We start from the raw sequence: 23,350 nt of genomic DNA on the forward strand, positions 1-23,350 counted from the left end.
TCTCCTCTTTCACTTTCATCAAGAGGCTCTTTAGTTCTTCTTCACTTCCTGCCATAAGGGTGGTGTCATCTGCATATCTGAGGTTACTGATATTTCTCCTGGCAATCTTGATTCCAGCTTGTGTTTCTTCCAGCCCAGCATTTCTCATGATGTACTCTGCATATAAGTTAAATAAGCAGGGTGACAATATACAACCTTGACGTACTACTTTTCCTATTTGGAACCAGTCTGTTGTTCCATGTCCAGTTCTAACTGTTGCTTCCTGACCTGCATACAGGTTTCTCAAGAGACAGGTCAGATGGTCTGGTATTCCCATCTCTTTCCGAATTTTCCACAGTTTATTGTGATCTACACAGTCAAAGGCTTTGGCATAGTCAATAAAGCAGAAATAGATGTTTTTCTGGAACTCTCTTGCTTTTTTGATGATCCAGCGGATATTGGCAATTTGATCTCTGGTTCCTCTGGTTCCTTTTTAATGCTCATATGAACAAACAAGTCTGCATTATCACTCATATTCTAGATAAATCTGCTGTGATCATCGCCTTTAATCATAAACCTCTGAAGGTGTTTCACTAACTGTGTAAGCAGATTCTGTGGTTGAGCACAGGGCAAATTTACAATGAAGATAAAAGGTTTCCATAGGAGAAAGAACACTCCTTTGTTCTCCAACCCACTCTCACTATTCAATACGAAGGTTAAGGCACTGGGAAGGTCATGGAGACTTTTGTCTTGGACCTCCTCTGGTGTTCCCTGAAATCATTTCATCCCACTGAGATTTGTGTCCTTATAGGCTTTTGAGAGGAACATAGTGCCTGTAACAAGGTTTGAAAATCTCAATTTCAAACAATTATCCTAACTTATAATAGATCCTGCTTGCTGCATTTTATTCATTTTTTATTGCTCTGGCAACAGAAGAGTTGGAAAATAGTTCCCTAAAGTCTTAGTGTGAAACGTTTTACATGAAGGGTGCTGCTTCTTCCTTTTTCTTGAAGCTCAATTATACTAGTTCTTTTTAGGTTTTTCTTAAGGATTAATTTGCACTCCCTGACTCAGTTTGCAGATTGACATTTTCCTGAATCTGCTTCAAGTTTTCTATAACTATGCACTGTGGTGTAGCCAGATACGAATATACTACTTTCTCTCTGGTAGGCATTTGACACTATCCTTGTGTATTCCTGCCACATAATTTTGGAATCGCAGTTTTGAATCTTCTCAGAACTCTGACTTGACTCATATCTAGCAAAGATGTGTCTAATGTTTATTATTCCCATCATTGCATTGTGTATTTTGAATTTTAGCCTTATTGTGTCATTACATTTTGTTTTTCATTTCATTTCATTTCATTACACATTTTGTTTTTCATTACCATGCCAATTCAGAAGGTCACTTTACATTTTTATTCTCTTTAATAATAATAATAAACATAGGGTATCTTCAGATTCAGGATATGTTTAATGGAAAACTTTATAAATATCTTTCTCTTCATTCATTCACATATTCATTTACTTGTTCCTTCATTCAACTCTCTGAGCCAATTATAAACTGGTTAATTAAATTAAGAGCAGGCTAAATAAATTAAGAGCAGCCAGTTATGTTGGAGAAGGGCATGGCAACCCACTCCAGTAGTCTTGCCTGGAGAATCCCATGGACAGAGGAGCCTGATGGGCTACAGTCCATGGGGTCGCAGAGTCAGACACGACTGAAGCAACTTAGCATAGCATAGCCAATTATATGCTGATCACCACACTAGGTACTAGGAATTAAATGATCTACTCTCATGAGGGAAGAGACAATCATTTATTCCCAAAAGTAAGTATAATTGTAAATTTGACAAAAAGTGGCAGAACATGTAGATTTGGCTTCATCTAATTTAGACTCTAGACTTTTAGTTATTGCTGTTTCCATGTTCAGCACTTAAAAATACTTTTGCGGTAGTTTTGCCACACATTGTTTTTTTTAACTTGATAAGCATAAGTCATGCATATGATTAAAATAAATTTTCCTTACTTCATGAAATTTTCTCTTCTTGTTCTTGGAAGTGCCAGTTTGAGCATTTGTCTCTTTTTAAGGTTAGTTTTTAAATTTGCGTGTGTATGCTCAGTCGTGTCCAACTCTTTGAGACACCACAGACTGTAACTCACCAGGCCCCACTGTCCATGGAATTTTCCAGGCAAGAATACTGAAGTGTGTTGTGATTTCCTACTCCAGGGGATCTTCCCGACCCAAGGATCAAACCCACATCCTCTGCATTGGCAGGCTGATTCTTTACTATCTGGGAAGCCCTAGCTGTCCACTAAAATTTCCTGCTTGCCTTCATAGATGGAGTTGCTATTATAGAAAGTAGCTGCCAATCAGGGACCACATTTCCCAGCATTCTTTGCATTAAGTCAGGCTATGTAACTGAGTTCTGGCCAATGGTATGTGGGCAAAAAGGATGAGTGCTCCAAACATTTCCATTCTCTCCCTAGGATAGCATCCCATAGGGCTGCTTTGGGAGCCAAGTGTTGAAGATAAAGGAACCACAGGACTTGACACTCAAGTCTTTGAATCATCACTTGGGATAGAATCACCTGACCAGGAACATCCATATTAGACAGTGATGTGAGAGGAAACAAACTTTCATTTTATTAAAGCCATTGAAATATTAGGGGATATCTCTACCACAGTTAGAAATACACAGTCCTGATCATACTATAAACAACATAGCAAAAAGAGAATGTATGGCTTGGGACAAGCCACTCATGTGATGCATATATGAAATTTATTTTCCGGTTGTGTTGCTCTTAACTTTTTGTGTAGTGGGATAACTGACTATATATTATACAGTGAATATATATTATATATGTAATGAATATATATATCGTATATGCAGTGAATATATATATAACATATGCAGTGAATATATGCACATACACACACAAAAACACACACACACTTTGGAAAAAGTCACATGCAAGCAACGAAAGTCTTGTTTCAGAAGGGCACTATCTCAAAAGTATCTCACATTTATAAGAGATAGAAGTTACAAGTTTAGTGTAGAGTGTTAGTACAATATTTTCTCTAATTTGAAATAATTCAGTGAATTTGAACCAACACAGAACTTGTAAACAAGTATAGATCCTGAGATGATGGTTCATTGTCTAGTGTGTTAAGAATGGCTCACAAAATTCTTATGAATGAAAGATGTAAACCTGTCTCTCTAATTAATATTAGCAATAAAAAGCTTTCATTTAAAGCCATTTATCTTAGTTTTTTAAAGCAATAAGTAAAATTGCTTCAAATAGACACTTTTATGAAACAAACTTTGTGAATTGCTCTCCCTCCTCATCCTCTATATAAATTCATCTGTTTTGCCCAATACAAACTGCACACAACATATTTTTAGGGTACATTTCTTCCCAAAGTTTGTACAGTGGATACATCATAACTGGAACAAATACGCTTACACAAGGCCACTCTTCACCACCCACTTTGTGTATAGCTGGAAAAGTCATAAACAGTCCTTGGATGCTGCAATGTGATCTTTCAGTCTGCAATCGCTGACGACAATTTTCTGCCTGATTGGGAGCCTAATGCCTTAAAGGAAATTTCAGAGCCAGCCTTGGACAAACTCCACTGTTGGTGACATCTGCCTTATTACCAATAAAAATGATGTATTGTATAATAGCGAATTACTCAGCAAGTAGTTCCCAGAGATCACCTTTGCTACGGAGTGTGAAACAGAAGTACTCCCTTTCCTGAATGTCAGGGGTTGTACAGAGGAGAAATGACCTACCGACAGTTACTCAACGGGGACTGTCCCTCCTCAAGAAGATATATAATGTTTACCTTTACACACTTGGTACCCACAGAAAAAGTAAAATAAAACCATCAGGTCAGTTCTTTCAGAGCCTAGTAGTATACACACACACACACATATATATACACATGTAGAAATATATATGACTGCAGTGAAAATATATATGCAGTGAATGTATACTACATATTATACATCATATATGAAGTGATTATATATTATACGGTGAATATATGTTATATATGTAATGAATATATTATATATGTAGTATATGTAGTAAATATATATAACATATGCAGTGAATATATCCACATACACACACAAAAACACACATACACTTTGGAAAAAGTCACATACAAGCAACAAAAGTCTTGTTTCAGAAGGGTACTGTCTCAGCAAGCATGTCTTGAATAAATATTTTCACTGCAAATCAGTTTGAAATACCCTAATGAAGAAAAAATTTGAAGTGAAGTCCCTAAATTACCTGAAATAACTGCCCAAACACTGTCAGAATAAAATACAAGCATCACAAAATAAACTTTAAAAAAAATTATAAAAATTAAAAAAAAATTTTCTAGTTCTCCTGATTTGACTAGAGTTGGAAATCATCGATCAATAAATTAATCCTGGGTAAATGTATTTATTGTAGTAAGACCCACATTGAAGAGATTAGGAGTGTCCAGTTCAAACACCTGAAATACAAGAGTACCACTAATCTCAGTCACGTCACCAAATAATATATGAGAATGTTTATCAAGGAGCTTGAGTGTCTTCTTTTATTAAACACTGCTATGTTTAATAACTCTTGTTTCTTGCTCATATACGTAAATAAGAGCACTTTATCATTTGTCCACCTAATGTTTCACATTTAATGAATCTAGAGACTAATGTGCTCTTTCCCAAACCTTGGAATGCACTGTTTTGAGTGTGCCGAAGAAAGTCTTCATGTACCCTAAAAAGACACTGGCCCTTTAACTTTTAACACACTTCCCCAATTAAGCGTTTTAGGCTCTAGACTTTAACAGCTGTCTGCAGCTGTTGAAAAGTGATTTATCATTGTCAGAGTTCATGACCAAAACATTAAAAGAATTTTTTAAAATATATTTGGTAGGGTAACTTTCATCTACAGTCATACATCCTCTTTAATGCTTTCTTATTCCTAGTAGCAATAAAAAAATGAAAGAAAAATATTTTAAAGAATAATTTTGAATTTTAGTTTCCTCACACAGAACACTCTAATGATTTGTAAAAATCTTTTGTGTAAGAAAATATTGCTCTGAAAAATATTTGTTTGGTTTTATGGAGAAAAGTGTAGAGTTTTGTTTAAAAGCCTTTTGATGAAAATCTGATTTTATTCATGCTTGGGAAATTATTTAAATTCTAAAATAGTCAAAGAAATCCAAAACCGTTTCCCTGTTTTTGAAATAATAAAAGAAGTTTTTTCACTCTCTTTTTTTTTCTTTTACTGATGTTTAAAAGACTTCCACATCAAACATTCACTGTTTTCGTAGTGTTATACTGTGCTTTTAAAAGGAGCTTTTTTACCTTATAAATTGCAAGTGGAAGAAACTTGGAAGCATCTCTGAACCTCAGGTTCATCTTTTACTGGGCCTCACGTATCCACTCATCTTGGAGAAACTCAATTGATTGGAGGGCTTTTTTCCTTTTTCACCTTCTATTTCTCTTTTCTATAACAATTTGCCTAAATTTATTTGGGATTTGATATGAACTCAGAGTGCTAGACACCTATTTATTTAATGAGTGGCTCTTGAATGCCCACTGGGTTCCACACCTATGGTGGCCCCCAAAGGCCAAAAGACATCTTAAGACAGGAGTCATACCTCACAGGGCTTCAGGGCACAGGTCTTTTACACCCTAAGCAAACCATTGGAACTACATTCTTCCTATATCAAATGGCCAATGTACACATTTATCACAAAATAATTTTACTGTTCATTCACTTTTCCAAAGTTCTGTGCAATGATAATTTTCAATTGTATTCTGGAAGAGATTTTGACACTAAATTTGAAAGCTATTCACATCCTCCCCAGAGCCTTTTTGTGTGTCTTTCAACAGATGCCCCTAACCTCCCATTCCTGTCGTGGGCTATAGGAAGTAAGATTCAGGGATCTTCAAGCACTGAAATCAGAGTGGTATAAGAAGGGCAGGCTGGATTTCATCACAATTTTCTAACTCCTCACCTGGGTTCTCTGCTGCCTTCCCATACCCCCCAAAATTGGGAACCAACTGCACAGGCATGCACAGTCATACACAGGTTGGAGCTACTGGCAACAAATGAAGTGGAAAAAGAAGTAAAACTCGAATGAAAAGCCTTCATGAATGTCACTACTGAACCATGGGCAAGGTGGAGACATTGAAGGAAAATGAACAGTGTGTTTATAACCACTTACTGCTTTACAGAAAAATATGAGCTAATTCAGTTGAAGATGACAAGCCCTTCTTAACAACTCGCCTTAAGTGACTCTTATTTTCAGTTCAGCAATGGCTTCTCTGAGTAGTAACAGAGCTATGACAGAAAGCAGCAGCCTTTGTGTTTAGTTTTGCTCTCAAAGTATTCCTCCGTCTGCTCTCCCCTGAAGAAAAGGCAGTTGGCCTTTGCAGTGTTTTGGCCATAGATCTGTCCTCCTAAAGATAATAATTTGCTTGTGCAACTTCCTGTTTCAAACACACTCCCTGGGGTGTTAGTGGCCCTGAATTATAGAAAAGACAATACCATAAGAATGTTAGAACTGCAGACTCCAGATTAACCATGACCTGGAAGCTCCTTGGGAAACAGAAGGAACACTAAAAGAGGACAAAAGACACAGTAATTTTAACTCATTTTTCTTTTTCTATTTTCCAGTGTATCACAGGCATTGGCTTTATTGTAAAAGGGAAGCAAACAGTCTGGAGGGGAAAAAATAGGAGTCAGAATCAGGACTCAAGATTAAAAGTGACATCACATTGTATCTAATGACTTTATTGGCCAATATGAAATCACTTAGTCATTTCCTCTTTCTCATAAAAAGATTGGGACACCTTGGAAACCCTTTTCATTGTTTATTGCCATTGTCTTAAATACCAATGGCCAGATATGAATTGATATGAGATTCAATGGGATAGGCTGGGAAGAAAAGAAACCTAATCATAAATTTGCCTGGTGAGGTCTCATTATTTTAAAAGTTTAGGAAGGCTTCCCATTTAAAGACTCATCATAGTAGAAAGCTTTACAACATCAGCAGGAGCACCTGGACGAATTGTGTCTAAGAGGAAAGGCATTGGTGCAGCAGGCTTTAAAATGGTAAAAAAGAAAAAAAAAAAATTAAGCCCCTATAAAAGAGACCACAGGAAATGTAGTAAATTTCATCTGTAACTTTCTCTAAGGACCAGCTAAAATATATCAAACAAACTATTCTCCTTCCTTTTTTTTTTTTAAGGAAAGGGTAAGAACATGAATATCTTCAAAAAGATAACTGCTTAAGAAAAAGCATCTAAAGTGTAACGTCTATATGTTTCTGAAATCATAAGTAAATTGCTAAGAAGTACAGGTATGAACTTGGGTTTACATTAAGTCCAATTGTTGAATATCATCTTGGAGGAAGAAAGTATTTTTAGTTCAGTTCCTAAGTCAGAGGTTTTTTCATACATTTATTTTTCTAAAGGCTTACTTCCTTTAACCAACTCTATAAAGCCAAAATTACCTATGTAATTGAAGGAAAATATGTGAGGAAAAAGAAGCTCTGACATTTGTGGGTAGAAAGATATTATTTTAAAGAAGGTGACTAAAAGCCATAGGAAGATAATAAGCATCTGAAGAGTAATTTAGTCCCATAAACCAAAAATCTAAAATCCTTTAATTACATCCCAAAAGTTTGCCTTTGATCAGAAAGACTTTTATAAATATATATGTGAGTATTTGGTGCATTGTAAAGCAGTCTATAAATATGAGGTATTGCTGTTATTATGGATCCTGTTGAGGGAACAGCATCACCTAAGTAAGAATCAAAACTCCAATCAGGATCTAGCCATGAAAGCCTAGTTAGAGAGTGGAAAGTGGTGAATGAAGAAAAGGATGAAATGCTGGACCTAAAATAGACAGGTGATGCTGGTGGTAAAGAAGCCGCCTGCCAATGCAGAAGACATAAGAGACGTGAGTTTGATCCCTGGGTCGGGAAGATCCTCTGGAGGAGGGCATGGCAACCCACTCCAGTATTCTTGCCCGGAGAATCCCCAGGGACAGAGGAACCTGGTGGGCTGCAGCCCATGGGGTTGCAAAGAGTCAGACATGAATGAAGCAAGTTAGAACACAAGCTCAACAGATGAAAAGAAACTGACAGTAAAAGGGAAGCTGTGAAACCTCTATATTTAGAAAGCTCAAGAAAAGTTCCCAATTAATGATACTGCTGCAGCTACTGCTGATAATGGTAATGTTATTCCAGTTGATAAAGACAAACAAAGTGCATGTAGCATAAGTTTTCCAGGGTTCATGGGAAATGATCTGTCCAACAAAACATGGAAAACTCTGACTCAAGGCTACCCACCAGGCCAGGGATAAGAGATAAATGACTTTCATTTTGTACCCCAACTCTAACTGATTGATTTGATTCCTCAAAGCACTAGGTTAAGAAAGATTCTGAGGATGCATCTTAGCTCATCAGGAGAAAGAGCCAAGATCAACTGATGATACCTGCCTTGGGCAAAGAAAGAGGAAGTGGCATGGGAGTTCAGACTTGAATAAGAGGAATGGAGTAAGGGTGAACTGAGAGTAGGACTGGACTCCACCAAATGGTGAGTGGCCTATTTGCTGTTTTATTTTCCAGAATACAGGAGGGAAATATGAGAAATCACTGGAGCTGTGCAGGATGCTGAAGAACTTGCATTTCTAGCTAGAATCATAAAATCATAAAGAAGTTGACCTGATTGCTGATGGTGTCAGGGTCAGAGATTCAATATATTAATACTATCAAACATGGTGATAGGATCACCTATTAACAGAGAGTTTTCTCTAGACAAGGAGGGGGTCTGTGGTGGTAGCCTCCATGTGCCACTGTAAGTGTGCTGTTCCACCCTTCCCCAGTCTGCTGACCTGCTGACATCCCCTTGGGAGCCTGACCTTTGTACTTCCTCAGTGGATTCTCGGCCTTGTGGCTTCCACTTGGCTTCAAGTCCAGTTCATCCAGTGGGAGGTGATGAGAGGAGGCTAGGAGGTCAACGCAGAGAAGGAGACAGATGTCAGTTCCCTCTCTGTTAGGCCACAGGTTGGCAGGGACTGAATTTCTGTACTACAGTCCACATCTCCTGTCTGAGAGTTTTCATCTACAGCTTTAGCTGCAGTTCTCTCTGGATTCCAGTAAACTTTGCCCACTCTGCTGCCTTCAGCCTAGAGGTAGTAAGGGCTTCCTGCTGTTGCTAACTACCAGGTGCTTGCAGTGCCTGTTAGCCTCCCACATTTTGTAAATATTCCCTTTATTAAACCATCTTTGTTGGAATGTAACATCTTTTCCCTCCTCTTCTGAGACTGATATAGGAGCCCAAAGATACCTGGCTCCATTGTCTAGGGCTATAGTAGCATTATAGTAGCTATTGGGCATTAGGGAGGTTCACGTTTCCCTCCTGAATTTCCCTAAGACGCTCCCCCACTATGATATTGACAACTGACGTTATCACAGCTAAGAATGAAGAATTCTACAAGTGAAAGTTCAGTATCCTGTTCCTTTCAACAAGGGCTTCCCTCATAGCTCAGTTGGTAAAGAATCAACCTGCAGTGCAGGAGACCCCCTTTGATTCCTGGGTTGGGAAGATCCACTGGAGAAGGGATAGGCTACACACTCTAGTAGTTTTGGGGCTTCCCTTGTGGCTCAGCTGGTAAAGAATCCACCTGCAATGCGGGAGACCTGGGTTCGATCCCTGGGTTGGGAAGATCCCCTGGAGAAGGGAAAAGCTACCCACTCCAGTATTCTGGCCTGAAGAATTCCATGGATACAGTCCATGGGGTCACACAGAGTAGGACACAACTGAGCAACTTTCACTTTCACTTTCCTTTCAACAAAGTGACACTCTGTCCTCCTTGCCGTCAAATATGTGAGCACATGTACATGTGTGCATTCACACACACACACACCAGGTCATCCTACATAAAAATCTGAATCAGCAACAACTCTCCAGGTTAGCAATGTCTGCCCACAAACAATATTATCTGCCTTCCCTGCCAGTGTTCTTGGGCCAGTGAAATCAAAAGGAAATTAGATTTAGGGGTCGATTGGATTTGATTTGAGGGGCAAGAATAATTATCAATATAGGCATTATTTTCTTGCCCATAAAACTTGCCTCCTGTTTTATTATGTTGCAACCTTTGGTAGTTATTGTTAAGGTCCATTAACTATCATTTTGAAAAGTGATGATGCTCTATCATTCCATCTTCATTTATGTGGTGGAAAAATTACTATAAAAATGTGAATTCCTCCTCATAATCCCTTTGGTTACCCCAAGATACAATTTAAACAGAAGAGGCAGATTAAATGCTCATTTTCCCCCTTTATCAATTAATAGAAGAATGAGTTCATTCCCTGGCATCCTCTAAAGATAACCAATGACATTCTTCTCCCCACCTGCCCACATAACATTGTGAACTCATGGATTTAAACATAGTCGATATCTTTCAATCCACTGAAGTTGTTACCACTAATGGTCAAATTATCTCTTATCTCTTCAGTCATTGAGAATTGCTTCTGAATCCTTTGAGTACCACCCTGATAATCACTGTTACTTCCTTTCTTTCTCATACGAAAAGACCTTTCAGGCTGATATTACACATCTCCTCTTCCAGATATTTTCTCTGTACATTTCTCTGAGCCAGATACCTTTTTGTGGAAGATCTATCTAGAGACTACAAACTGGGCATTCTTGTTCTTTTTCAGAAGTATTTTGAAATTTTATTGCTACTTTTTGCTAAGCATTTACAACATAAATTTTGGTCAAGAAAAGATGCTAAAGTATCATATGTGAAACAGAACACCATTCCATGTTCGATGCATGAGACAAGGGCTCAGGGCCGGGGCAATGGGATGACCCAGAGGGATGGGATGGGGAGGGAGGTGGGTGGGGGGTCCAGGAAGGGGAACACATGTAAACCCCATGGCTGATTCATGTCAATGTATGGCAAAAACTATTACAATATTGTAAAGTAATTAGCCCCCAACTAAAATAAATAAATTTATTTTTAAAAAAAAAGGTATTTAAATGTAGTCTAACTATATATCAAGACTCAAGGAATTAGATCTGATAGAGTGCCTGAAGAACTATGGACGGAGGTTTGTGACATTGTACAGGAAGCAGTAATCAAGACCATCCCCAAGAAAAAGAAATGCAAAAAGGCAAAATAGTTGTCTAAGGAGGCCTTAAAAATAGCTGAGAAATAAAGAGACACTGAAGACAAAGGAGAAAAGGAAAGATATACCCATTTGAATGCAGAGTTCCAAAGAATAAAGGATAAAGAAGAAGAAAGCCTTCCTCAGTGATCAGTGCAAAGAAACAGAGGAAAACAATAGAATGGGAAAGACTAGAGATTTCTTCAAGAAAATTAGAGATACCAAGAGAACATTTCATGCAAAGATGGGCACAATAAAGGACAGAAATGCTATGGACCTAACAGAAGCAGAAGATATTAAGAAGAGGTGGCAAGAATACACAAAAGAACCGTACAAAAAAGATCTTCATGATGCAGATAACCACGATGGTGTGATCACTCACTTAGAGCCAGACATCCTGGAATGTGAAGTCAAGTGGGCCTTAGGAAGCATCACTACGAACAAAGCTAGTGGAGGTGATGGAATTCCAGTTGAGCTACTTCAAATCCTATAAGATGATGCTGCAAAAGTACTGCACTCAATATGCCAGCAAATTTGGAAAACTCAGCAGTGGCCACAGGACTGGAAAAGGTCAGTTTTCATTCCAATCCCAAAGAAAGGCAATGCCAAAGAATGCTCAGACTACTGCAAAATTACACTCATCTCACACGCTACTAAAGTAATGCTCAAAATTCTCCAAGCCAGGGTTCAACAGTATGTGAACCGTGAACTTCCAGATGTTTGAGCTGGATTTGGAAAAGGCAGAGGAACCAGAGATCAAATTGCCAACATTTTTTGGATCATCGAAAAAGCAAGAGGATACCAGAAAACTTCTACTTTATTGACTATGCCAAATCCTTTGACTGTGTGGATCATCACAACAAACTGTGGAAAATTCTTCAAGAGATGGAAATACCAGACCACCTGACCTGCCTCCTGAGAAATCTGTATGCAGGTCAGGAAGCAACAGTTAGAACTGGACATGGAACAACAGACTGGTTCCAAATAGGAAAAGGAGTACGTCAAGGCTGTGTATTGTCACCCTGCTTATTTAACTTATATGCAGAGTACATCATGTGAAATGCTGGGCTGGATGAAGCACAAGCTGGAATCAAGATTGCTGGGAGAAATATCAATAACCTCAGATATGCAGATGACACCACCCTTATGGCAGAAAGCAAAGAAGAACTAAAGAGCCTCTTGATGAAAGTGAAAGAGGAGCATGAAAAAGTTGGTTTAAAACTCAGCATTCAGAAAACTAAGATCATAGCCTATGGTCCCATCAGTTCATGGCAAATAGATGGGGAAACAATGGAAACAGTGACAGACTTTTTTTTTTTTTTGGCTCTAAAATCAATGCAGATGGTGACTGCAACCATGAAAGAAAAATTATGACCAACATAGACAGCCTATTAAAAAGCAGACACATTGCTTTGCCAACAAAGGTCTGTCTAGTCAAGGCTATGGTTTTTCCAGTAGTCATATATGGATGTGAGAGTTGAACTATAAAGAAAGCTGAGCTCCAAAGAATTGATGCTTTTGAACTCTGGTGTTGGAGAAGAATTCTGAGAGTCCCTTGGACTGCAAGGAGATCCAACCAGTCCATCCCAAAGGAAATCAGTCCTGAATAATCATTGGAAGGACTAATGCTGAAGCTTAAGCTCCAATACTTTGACCACCTGATGCAAAGAGCTAACTCATTGGAAAAGACCCTGATGCTGGGAAGGATTGAAGGCAGGAGGAGAAGGGGATGACAGAGGATGAGATGGTTGGATGGCATCACCAACTCTATGGACATGAGTTTGAGTAAGCTCCAGGATTTAGTGATGGACAGGGAAGCTTGGCATGCTGCAGTCCATGGGGTTGCAAAGAGTCAGACACAACTGAGCGACTGAACTGAACTATATATCAGTTCTTGAGTCAATACTGGCCTGTTAGTATGTTTTATTTCCTACACAGTCTTATAATTGCTAAACACAGATAAAGAATAGTGTGGAAGTAAGAACCCCTTTCTCATCCCTAAACATGTGAAGACTTTAGCCCAGTGCCTAGTGCATAATAAGTGCTAGATAAGGGCTATTGATTTTATTGTTATTAGTTGGATTAATAATCCCTTTTTCCCATCCAAGAAGTGGATAGAAATGAAATAAAACAGAGGGGGAAAATGTGTTTCCTGAAGGCCAAGTAAAGGCTCACTAGTACCCTCCATTCTATTTCCTTCTGAGGTATCCTTTGTATCACAGAAGAGAACTGGTAATTACATCTCCTAGAATCCACTCTCCTCCAAGATTTTTGTTGGGTAAGAAAGCAGATACAGATGTAACACTCATGAAGTTAAATAAAATTCCTATATCCCTGTGTTGGAACCGGAATATAACCAAGGATTACACACACATACGCATACACACTCCCCAGTGTGTCCACAGAAGAAACTCGTGAACAGTGAGCAACAAAGGAGCAATGAACATCCTGTTACACAAAATTATGGCCTCCAAGTGTCATTTCCTGCTGGAAAGAACTAATGTTCCTTAGAGAGATAGTCAATTACAGGTCTAAAGCAAGAAATGAACAAGGTGAGGCTACCACATCTTGTCATAACTGCAAAGCAGGGAAGTGATCTAGTGTTTTGTCCAAGGAGCCAACATGAAAAGTCTCCCCTGGCCAAGGATCAGACAACTGAGCATCAATAAAAATAATGAGTCCATTCATAGTGATACTGAACACAAACAAAAACCCATTGATTGACTTTTAAAAAAATAATTTATTTACTTTTGGCTTGCTGGGTCTTTGGTGCTATGCTGGCTTTCTCTAGTTGCCACAAGCCAGGGCACTCTAGTGGCGGTGTGCCGGCTTCTCATTGCAGTGGCTTCTCTTGTTGCAGAACACAGACTCTAGAGCATGGGCTCAGTAATTATGGCACATGGGCTTAGTTGCTCCGCAGCATGTGGGATCTTCCCCGACCAGGGATTGAACCCTTGTCCCCTGTATTGTAAGATGGATTCTTAACCACTGGACCATGGGGAAGTCCCATTGATAGACTTATAAAGAAAACTAGGAAATAAAGAATAAATGCCCAGTAACTCAAGGACTTGTCCCTTCTTTTTCACATTCTGAACCAGTTGATTTTCTGCAACATTGCCTCACTATTAGAGCTCTTTCTGAACTTTTGTTTTAGAACCCAGGGTTCTACCTGTCTGGTCTCATTACATATGAAACTATTACTCTCCTTACCAATTAAAATGTGTAATGAGGACTTCATCTTTTATGATACTGAATTTACATGGAGTTACTGGAGAGAGAGCTTCCAGAATACAGACAATATACAGACAAATATTAATTGAAGACCCGTTAGTGATAACATACTTACCTTGTTCCTAAGGATATAGCAAACATCAAGCCAAGTCCCTGCCATCAAAAAGCTTATATTTTGAGAGAACAAAGTTTTATGTAAAAGAACAAAGAAGAGGGTAGAAGTTAAATGATTGAAGGGAATGAATGGGCCAACTGGCAAGTGACTCTGAGTAACAAGTGTACAATAAAGAGACTGTAGAACATAAAATAGAAGCAAGAGAGAAGAATTGTGAGTGTGTTTTCCCAAAGCTATTACTTTCCCCTTGTTAAAGAAAACTTTTAATGAGGTATTAACATTATGCATTTTAAATGTTTTGTCTTCCCTTCTTTCACTGAACAAAATCTGGGTTATTTGTCTCGTCACCCTCCTGCTTAAGCAAACATGAAGGTGAAAGTTCTGGTACAATAGAAAGCGGCATCTTGCAACACATGACTTTAATGTAATGACTCTTTTCCTCTGAGAATTGGTTTTGAAACTCACCCAAACTTACTCAGAGGAAACTCATTTTGACTGTAATGGCTACATGTGTAATGAGATTAGGTTGACAGAATCCTGCTCTTTTTTTTTTTCTTCCAGGCTAAAATATATCAGATTTAAAAGCTCTTTTCAATCTGAGAGTAAAGGAGGAATAGTAAATGGTGAGCCAGTGGTGGTTTACAAGTGTACAAAGCTAGAAGTTTTATTTTCTCTACACAAAGACTGCTTTTATTAGCAACAGGATGCTCTTGCTTGAGAGTATCAATTCTAGTGTCTAAATCTCCAGGTAGAGGCATTTCCTTGCCCAGGAGTCTAATAAGCACGCCAGAAAACCACATGGAGCAGAATGCTATATGCCTCCTGCTAACCTGGGACCATCATCTTGTTAATTTCCTGGTGCTCATGTGTATTTTGTTAACTCATCAATTCAGTGGTTTCTGTGTATTTTATGCTTTACCATATATGTCAGGATAATAGTATATGGGTGGCATTTCTAGGCAGGAGGGGAAAGACTTGTTACAAACGGGTCTCTGAATTTCAAAAAATGGCCCCTGAAAGAATTCTTCTTAAATAACAAACTCTGGAGTACTCTGTCATTCTAGGCTGAAATATGAACATTTCTCCTTTCTTAAAGTCCTGCATGGTCCTGTTTAATGTGTGTTACACACACACACACACACACTCTAATTATTTGAACACATGTGTCTCTGAACTCTGGAACATTCATTTTGACCTTAATCATATGCTGCCTTGTATTGTTACTTAATAGTTCCATGTCTGTAAATTCTATTGTCCCAGAATAAAGCTCTTAAATCATAGAGGACTGAGATTAGGTCTTAACTTTTTTATAAAAAATTTATTGAAATAAAATTGATTTGCACTGTTGTTTGTTTCAGGTGTACAGCAAAGTGACTCAGTTATATATATATATATATATATATATATATATATATATATATATATTCTTTTATAGATTCTCTTACATTATAGGTTATTATATGATATTCAGTATAGTTCCCTGTGCTATACAGTAGGTCCTTGTTGGTTATCTATTTTATATAAACTAATGTGAATATTTTACCCCAAACTCCTAATTTATCCCTCCTCAGCTTTCCTATTTGGAAACCATGGTGTTTTTCTATATCTGTGAGTCTATTTCTGTTTTGTAAAGAAGTTCATTTGTATCATTTTTGAAGATTCCACATATTAGCAAAATCAGATATTTGTCTTTCTTGGTCTGATTTATTTCACTTAGTATGATAGTTTCTAGATCTATCCATGTGGCTGCAAATGGAATAATTTCACTCTTTATTATGGCTGAGTAGTATTCCACTGTATATATATACAACATCTACTTCATTCATCTGTTGGTGGACACTTAGGTTGTTTCCATGTTCTGGCTATTGTCAATAGTGCTGCAATGAACATTGGGGTGCCTTCATATTTTCATATTATAGTTTTGCCTAGATATATACCCAGAAGTGGGATTGTTGGATCATATGTTAAGTGTGTTCTTAGTTTTCTAAGGAGATTCTATGTTGTTGTCCATAGTGGCTGCACCAGTTTAGTTTCCCACCAATAGTGTAGAATGTGTGTATGTGCTCAGTCATGTCCAACTCTTTGTGATCCCATGGACTATAGCCTGCCAGGCTTTTTTGTCCACTGAATTTTCCAGGCAAGAGTACTGGAGTGGGTTGCCATTTCCTACTCCAAGTAGTGTATAAGGTTTCCTTTTTCTCCACACTCTCATCAGCATTTGTTTATAGACTTTCTGATGATGGACATTCTGGCTGGTGTGAGGTGGTATCTCATTGTGGTTTTTGTTTACATTTCTCTAATAATTAGGTCTCACTATTTTTTTAATTACCATCCTCTCTCTGCTTCTGCCAATGCCCAGTGCATTGCTCTGAACACAATTATTGCTAAGGAAATACAATTATCATCTGTAGCAGCATCATTATTAGCAATAATGTCAATAATTGTCCATTATTGTGCTGAACTGGGTAGTTTGCATTCATATTCTCCTTATATGCTTACACTCTTTGCATATATTTTAGTCACATATTAAATTTATAATAAAATACTTCAAACATTCAAAAATAATGAAAGTCTATGTACCAACCATCCTCAATGTAATAGAAATCTCTATTATGGGCATTTTCATAGATATTGATACTGAGGTTCAGTAAAAGGAAACTTGCCAAGATCTAACAGTGAATAAGGAGCCACTTCTAGTTGAAGTGTGGGACTCCAAAATAAAATGTAGATTCTTTAGAGAGGACCAGATTTAGTGGCATAGATAACAGAGAGATGGTTCTTGAAAGGGTTAAAGCAATTTCCAGAATTATCTAATGGATGATCAGAAAGTTGCTTATCAGTTTTGAAAATATGGTCAATAGTTAGAAGAATTATTCCACAATCATCCCAGTGTGCTTCATTGATCACCCACTTTTTCCTCTTCCTTCTTATCTCGTGGCTTGGTGATTTTTTACAACATATTTCTCTTATTTTCCATGAAACATTTATGAGATCTTGCCACTTTAAAATGTTGTCCTAACTCCAGAAGGCAAATGTAGAACTGTTACAAGTAAATGTTAGTTTCATGTTACCAATGCTTCATATACATAAATGTCAGAAGAATTGAAGTTCTTGTTTGGAAAAATGTTGGACTTTGGGGGGGAATTATCTTAAGAATTGCCATATCTCCAGGTTATAAAATTCAATTGGAAAATACTATGAAAAGGATCTTTCTAGTTCGAGTTTTCATAGCCTTACTACTGACTGTAACTGGAAACACCACATAATCACTAGAATGAAAATTATTTCAATATTTTTAGGCTTAACTGGAAAATGTAGTACAAAGAAAAAAACCCACAATAGTTCAAAAACTTAGGACTGCACAAGATTTTGGATAATCATAAGGGAAGTATGTCTTGTTGAAGAAAACACTTTCATGATGACTCTTTTAAACCTGTATCTCTGTTGCTAACTTAAAAGACCAAGATACCAATTGCTATTACTATAAATGTGTCTTCCTAAATGTCTTACCAGTATTTTAACTGAGTGGAAATTAGTTCCAGAAGCAAAAACATGTCAATCCTTCTGTCACAATGACTTATTTTCTTAATAGACTCTCTGCATTTACCGTACTCTGGTAACTGATTCTTCAAACATTCATTCACTAATCTCCTATCTGTTAAACACACACTATGTGTCCTGAGTTTTACTAGAACCTAAGTGGAATACACAAAAGAATTAGCTTTAGTCCACAAATTGAGGGGCTTACCATGGAAGATAAGATATGTACCTATAAGTTTTAATATAATAAATAGAGTTAAGTACCACAAGTGTGGTAAAGATAATGTTTTACAGAAGATCTGAGGAGAGAGCGAATTTTTTTTCGCAGAAGAAACAAGGCTTTTCAGAAAAGGAATTTAAACTTGACCTTGAAATATTGATAGTGGTTGGATTTGTGTTTCTAGAAGGGCATTGCTACCACCTTGGCAACCACCACCACCCAGGAAGAGGCACTTGCAGGGTAGGAGCCTTTAAAAAAATGATAGTAAACACTAACTCTTCAAAAATATTAAGGCAAATAGAAAAGGATGTGGTTAGCTAGAAATATAACAAAGGAAGATGACATAACACTTTGGAAAATTGTGGCTGTTACAATGAAAGAGATAGTTAGGGAATGTTGATTAAGCGTTAAAGATATTTTGGGAATATTGAGTCACACCTGAAGCTAATATGATACTGTAAGTCAACTACACTTCAATAAAGAAAGATATCTCGGTTATTTAAAAAGTGTGGATGATGGTACCATCCATAGACATATAAAATACTGAACAAAATCCAGATCTGGAAGAAAATATCAGAATGAGGATTATTCCAAACAATGAATTTCAATGCTTGGCACAATTCCTTGTCCGAGTAGAAGTGGTGCCCCTCCCCCGAAAAAATCTGTTTTCCTTTCTTCCTAGCAACAGAGTTTAGCAGAGGACAGGGACATTCAGCTAAAGACTCAGCCTTCTTTCCACATTCAGTGTGGTGACATGCCTAAGTCAGGGGAATGACATGTGAGCTGGAGCAATATTGACTGCTCTCTGGCTTGGCCTTCAAACACTGGGTATGCCCTCTTCCCTTTTGTTTGTCTCTTTTTCGTATGCTGACAGGAAGGTTATACAGCTATGGATTCATAGTTGAGACTGGATGAAATTCCTGAATCAAAGAGAAGACAGAAGGAAGGAAAGGAAGAAGGAAGAACAGGAAGAAAATGGCCCCAGAGGCAGATGTGGAGGAGCCAAGACAGATCCTTACAGACTAGATTCAGGTGGAGAATATCGGGTGGAAGAAGAAACAGAGGAGTCATGGCCAGAGAAGTAAGAGAAGCAGGAGAGATGAGTAAGAGTCATATAAGCCAAGTGAGTGAGTTTTGAAGTGAAATGTTTCAAGAAACTGGGAGAATTGGATCAGTGGTATGAGTAGGCGCTAGGCAATGTGGTGGACAATCATCTTTCCAGAAGTTTGGCCATGACCTGAAGGAGGAACAATGGAAGCATGGGAGAGTTGGAGGGAATGGTGGGGTCAAGAGACAGCTGGGTTTGGATAGGAAAACAATAGCACGTTGGCAGGTCGAATGGAAGGGACTTTCAAAGAGGGGATATATTAGCAAATGTGAGTGGGGATGGGGTGGGGGCCAGTTAATTGATTCAGCAGTGTTTCAGGATGGGAACAGGGATTAGGAAGAAAGATTAGAATGGAATAGGAGGAAAGAGGTGAAGTGGGGGAGAAATTGGATGAAGATGCAGGGAAATTTTGAGCACAGGAAAGCCAGGAAGTGAGGAGGGAAGCTGAGGGAGTTTGGTCTCTAACATTCCTCTTTTTTATCCACCCACAAGAACAAGGCTCACTACACTATTCCCTACAGTGCTCTATAATGCTCTTGGCAAGCTGACATGAAGCTTATGTCTACAGCACAAAGCAGCTTGATTTCTGTATCAAGACAGAATAATGCTGATTTGTGTGTACTGCTACCCTATCCAAATAAAAAAATATATATTTTTTCAAATCTGTTTCTTTTTCTCCAACATTAGGATAAAATGTTTACTTTTGTATTTTTCCCTTGACTGTGTAATCTTAGCACTGAGTAGTAATCAGAGATCTTGTCGTTTTAGCTTCAGTTTCTTTTGATAACTTTTGTACAGTGTTGTTTAATTGATGATCTACAATTGTTTTTCTTTAATTTGACAAGTTATTAGACATTTGTCTCCATCATCATCACCACCACCATCATCATCATCTCCGGACAAGTCTTATCTTTCTTAGAAGCAGTTTTAGAGAATTAGTCACACTCAGAGAAAGGCATGCAACTGTTTGTTAGCTAAGAACATTTAAAGGACAGTTGAGAGGTGCTCAAGTAGAAACTGAAGGAGAAAATGTACTTTCTTGCACTGTGTTTTCAAACCTTTGAACATCATGTAACTTAGCCATGATATTTATACATTATAAAGCCTGATAGAGATATCATCATTTGATTGTTAACAGCTTTACAATGAATGAATTGAACATAAAAGATTACTTTGCAGGTATTCAGTGGTTAAAAGTGCAGAGTGTTACCTTATGTATGTATGTGTTAGTCATTCAGTTGTGTTTGACTCTTTGTGACTCCATGGGCGGTAGCCCACTGGGCTACTCTGTGCATGGAATTCTCTCAGCAAGAATACTGGAGTGGGTTGCCATTTCCTTCTTCAGGGAGAGCCTTATCTTATAGGGTCCCTTCAATGTTTCTAATATCAAACTTACATAAACTTACTGACAGGCCAATGGTTTTTGAAAGTCTAAGTTGACTATAGCAGCATAGCTTGATTGGAACACTTAAAATGATAAAGTAAAAGTAGATGTATTATTTTCTTATGGAGCAGGATTTGAAGTCAGAATACTTAAGAGTTCATATTGTGTGACTTTCTGGCAGGTTATTTAGTTTCTCTGTGTTTTACTTTCCTCCTGTGTCCAAAGGGGTGTTGAGTCACGACCTTGAGAGCTTCCTTGGTATAATCTGAAACTGGTCCCCAAACAGAGTGTAGGCAGAGACCCAGGAAAGAGGCCAGACCATTCCAGATTGGTAGGTGGCAGGTTTAATAAGCAAGGGATCTTAAGAAGCTGGTCTTGAGTGGCTGCAAAATGTGTACCTATACCTGCTCACCAAATCTTAAAAGTTTATATGGAGGTCTTAACAGGGTTCAGTCATGTATTAATCCAGATGGTCTCAACAACACCTTCCTCTCCAAAAGCTGTGTCCTTGGAATGGCTCCCACTGTGGGAACAGCAGGTAGAGCATGCATTCCAAGGACAGGAGAGGTGTGAGGAGCCTCTGATTGCCTGGGACCAGCTCCAGGGTCAACCAGTGGTCACATCCTCTTGATGACCTCCTCCAACAAACAGATTTATCTGTGATAAAATAAGCTATAACTTATTTTAAAGTATTATCTGGAAGTTGTAAAATTTCCATGTAGTCATTTGTTTGTTCATTCATTCAACAAGTATTTCTGAGGAAGTACTGAGGACCAGAGAGCTTCCCGGGTGTTGTGGTTCAGTCGCTCAGTCATGTCCTTCTCTTTGTGACCCCAAGGACTGCAACATGCCAGGATTCCCTGTCTTTCACCATCTCCCAGAGTTTGCTCAAATCATTCCCAGGTGGTTCAGTGGTAAAGACTCTGCCTGCCAATGCAGGAGAAGCAGGAGACGAGTTCGATCCCTGGGTCTGGAGGATCACCTGGAGGAAGAAATGGCAACTTAGTCCAGTAATCTCGCCTGGAAAATCCCATGGACAGAGGAGCCTAGCGGGCTACAGTCCATGGGGTCACAAAAGAGTCAGACATGACTGAATGACTGAGCACACATGCTCCAAGGACCAGATCTGAGGCTCAGCTTCCAGGCAACGGGCACATTGATAGGAACATGTCATGGAGGGTCTTGTTTAGCATATTAAAAATAAGGGTCTTACCCAGAAGACAGTAAAGAGCAAATGGTGAGATTTCCCTTTGAGGCAAACTGTCCTGGCATTGAGAGAACTGATCTAGTGGTGTGAGTGACTGAGACCAGGGCACAGGCTTCTGTGTACCATATTCCATTATGATAGCAACTTGTCATTATAGAAAATTGGGGAAATATATTTTTTAAAACTGCTAGTATATTGTTATATTTTCTTAGGACAGTCATGCTCCTTGGCTTTTCAGGATAGACCTGATTCAACTATCTGGTCATATTATTTCCCAAAGTACACTTGTCCATGTCCGACTTGTCCCACTACATGAATGATCTTCAAATTTTCAAGGATAAGGTGAGACTGTGTTGTCATTTTTTTCAGATAAGCAAAAATTACTTTTATTTGCTTTGCATTTTCATATACTACGTCTAAAAACCATACTGCATCTAAAATCCATCATTTTTGTTTCTAAATTTTTATTTTATATTGGTGTATAGTTAATTTACAATAGTGTGTTTCAGGTGCACAGCAAAGTGATTTAATTATACATATTCTTATACATATTATATTATTACAGTGAATATTATTATATTATAATTTTGCATATTCTTTTTTTTTGCATATTATTTTTCAGATTATTTTCCCATTTAGGTTATTATAGAGTATTGAGTAGAGTTTCTTGTTCTAAATAGTAGGTCCCTGTTGATTATCTATATTATATATACTAGTGTATATAAATTAGTCCCAACCACTTAATTTATCCCTCCTCCACTTCTGCTTTGGTAAATATGTTTGTTTTCCAAGACTGTGAGTCTGTTTCTGTTTTGTAAAAAAGTTTATTTGTATCATTTTTTAGATTCCACATACAAGTGATATCATATGATATTTGTCTTCTTGAGTTACTTCACTTAGTATGATAGTCTCTGGGTCCAGAGATTGTGTTATCTTTAAGTTGCTTGAAGGCAGAGTCTGTATTATCCCAGAAAAAAATGGCACAAATAATGAATGAGTGCAGCAATAATGAGAAGCAAAACAGTCAACCAGTTGTTTGAGGACAAAGATAAAAAAGAAGGGCTGGTAAGTTTCCATTAAGGAAGAATTTGTAGCCAGAATACCAGTGGTTTTAAGCCAGAGGGTTGAAAAACATTGTTTGACACATCAGGGGTGAGTTGAAAGTAATGGCATCAACAATAATAATATAAATGACTTGTTTTTCTCTATAACTTAAAGCAGATTCAATTGAGCGGATGTTCAGTTAGTCTGCACATGATGTGGGCACTCAATAGGCTGTTGCCACACAGGGAACTCATTCATCAAGTGTGCTGGGAAAAAGATGGAGAACCACTGCTGAGATGACAGGGTCAAGAAGGATTTTTAAAAGGAGAGAGATATGG

At 38.0% G+C, this 23,350-nt stretch overlaps 1 protein-coding gene across 3 annotated transcripts in view; it reads left to right on the forward strand.

The window, feature by feature from the left end:
- The window catches only part of EYA1 (EYA transcriptional coactivator and phosphatase 1), a 659,176-nt gene that overhangs the window by 66,616 nt on the left and 569,210 nt on the right, over positions 1 to 23,350 (forward strand). For 2 of the 3 annotated variants that reach the window (XM_081501749.1, XM_081501707.1), the window contains exon 3: positions 8,411 to 8,584. The exons of the other annotated variant lie outside the window; for it this stretch is intronic. The gene's annotated coding sequence lies outside the window, so the exon portion shown is untranslated. The remainder of the gene's footprint in view (positions 1 to 8,410; positions 8,585 to 23,350) is intronic. 3 annotated transcript variants of the gene reach the window in all.

This window comes from Giraffa tippelskirchi, chromosome 6 (assembly GCF_054371585.1).
Source record: "Giraffa tippelskirchi isolate mGirTip1 chromosome 6, T2T-mGirTip1v1.2.pri, whole genome shotgun sequence".
In the NCBI taxonomy this organism is placed as follows: domain Eukaryota; kingdom Metazoa; phylum Chordata; class Mammalia; order Artiodactyla; family Giraffidae; genus Giraffa; species Giraffa tippelskirchi.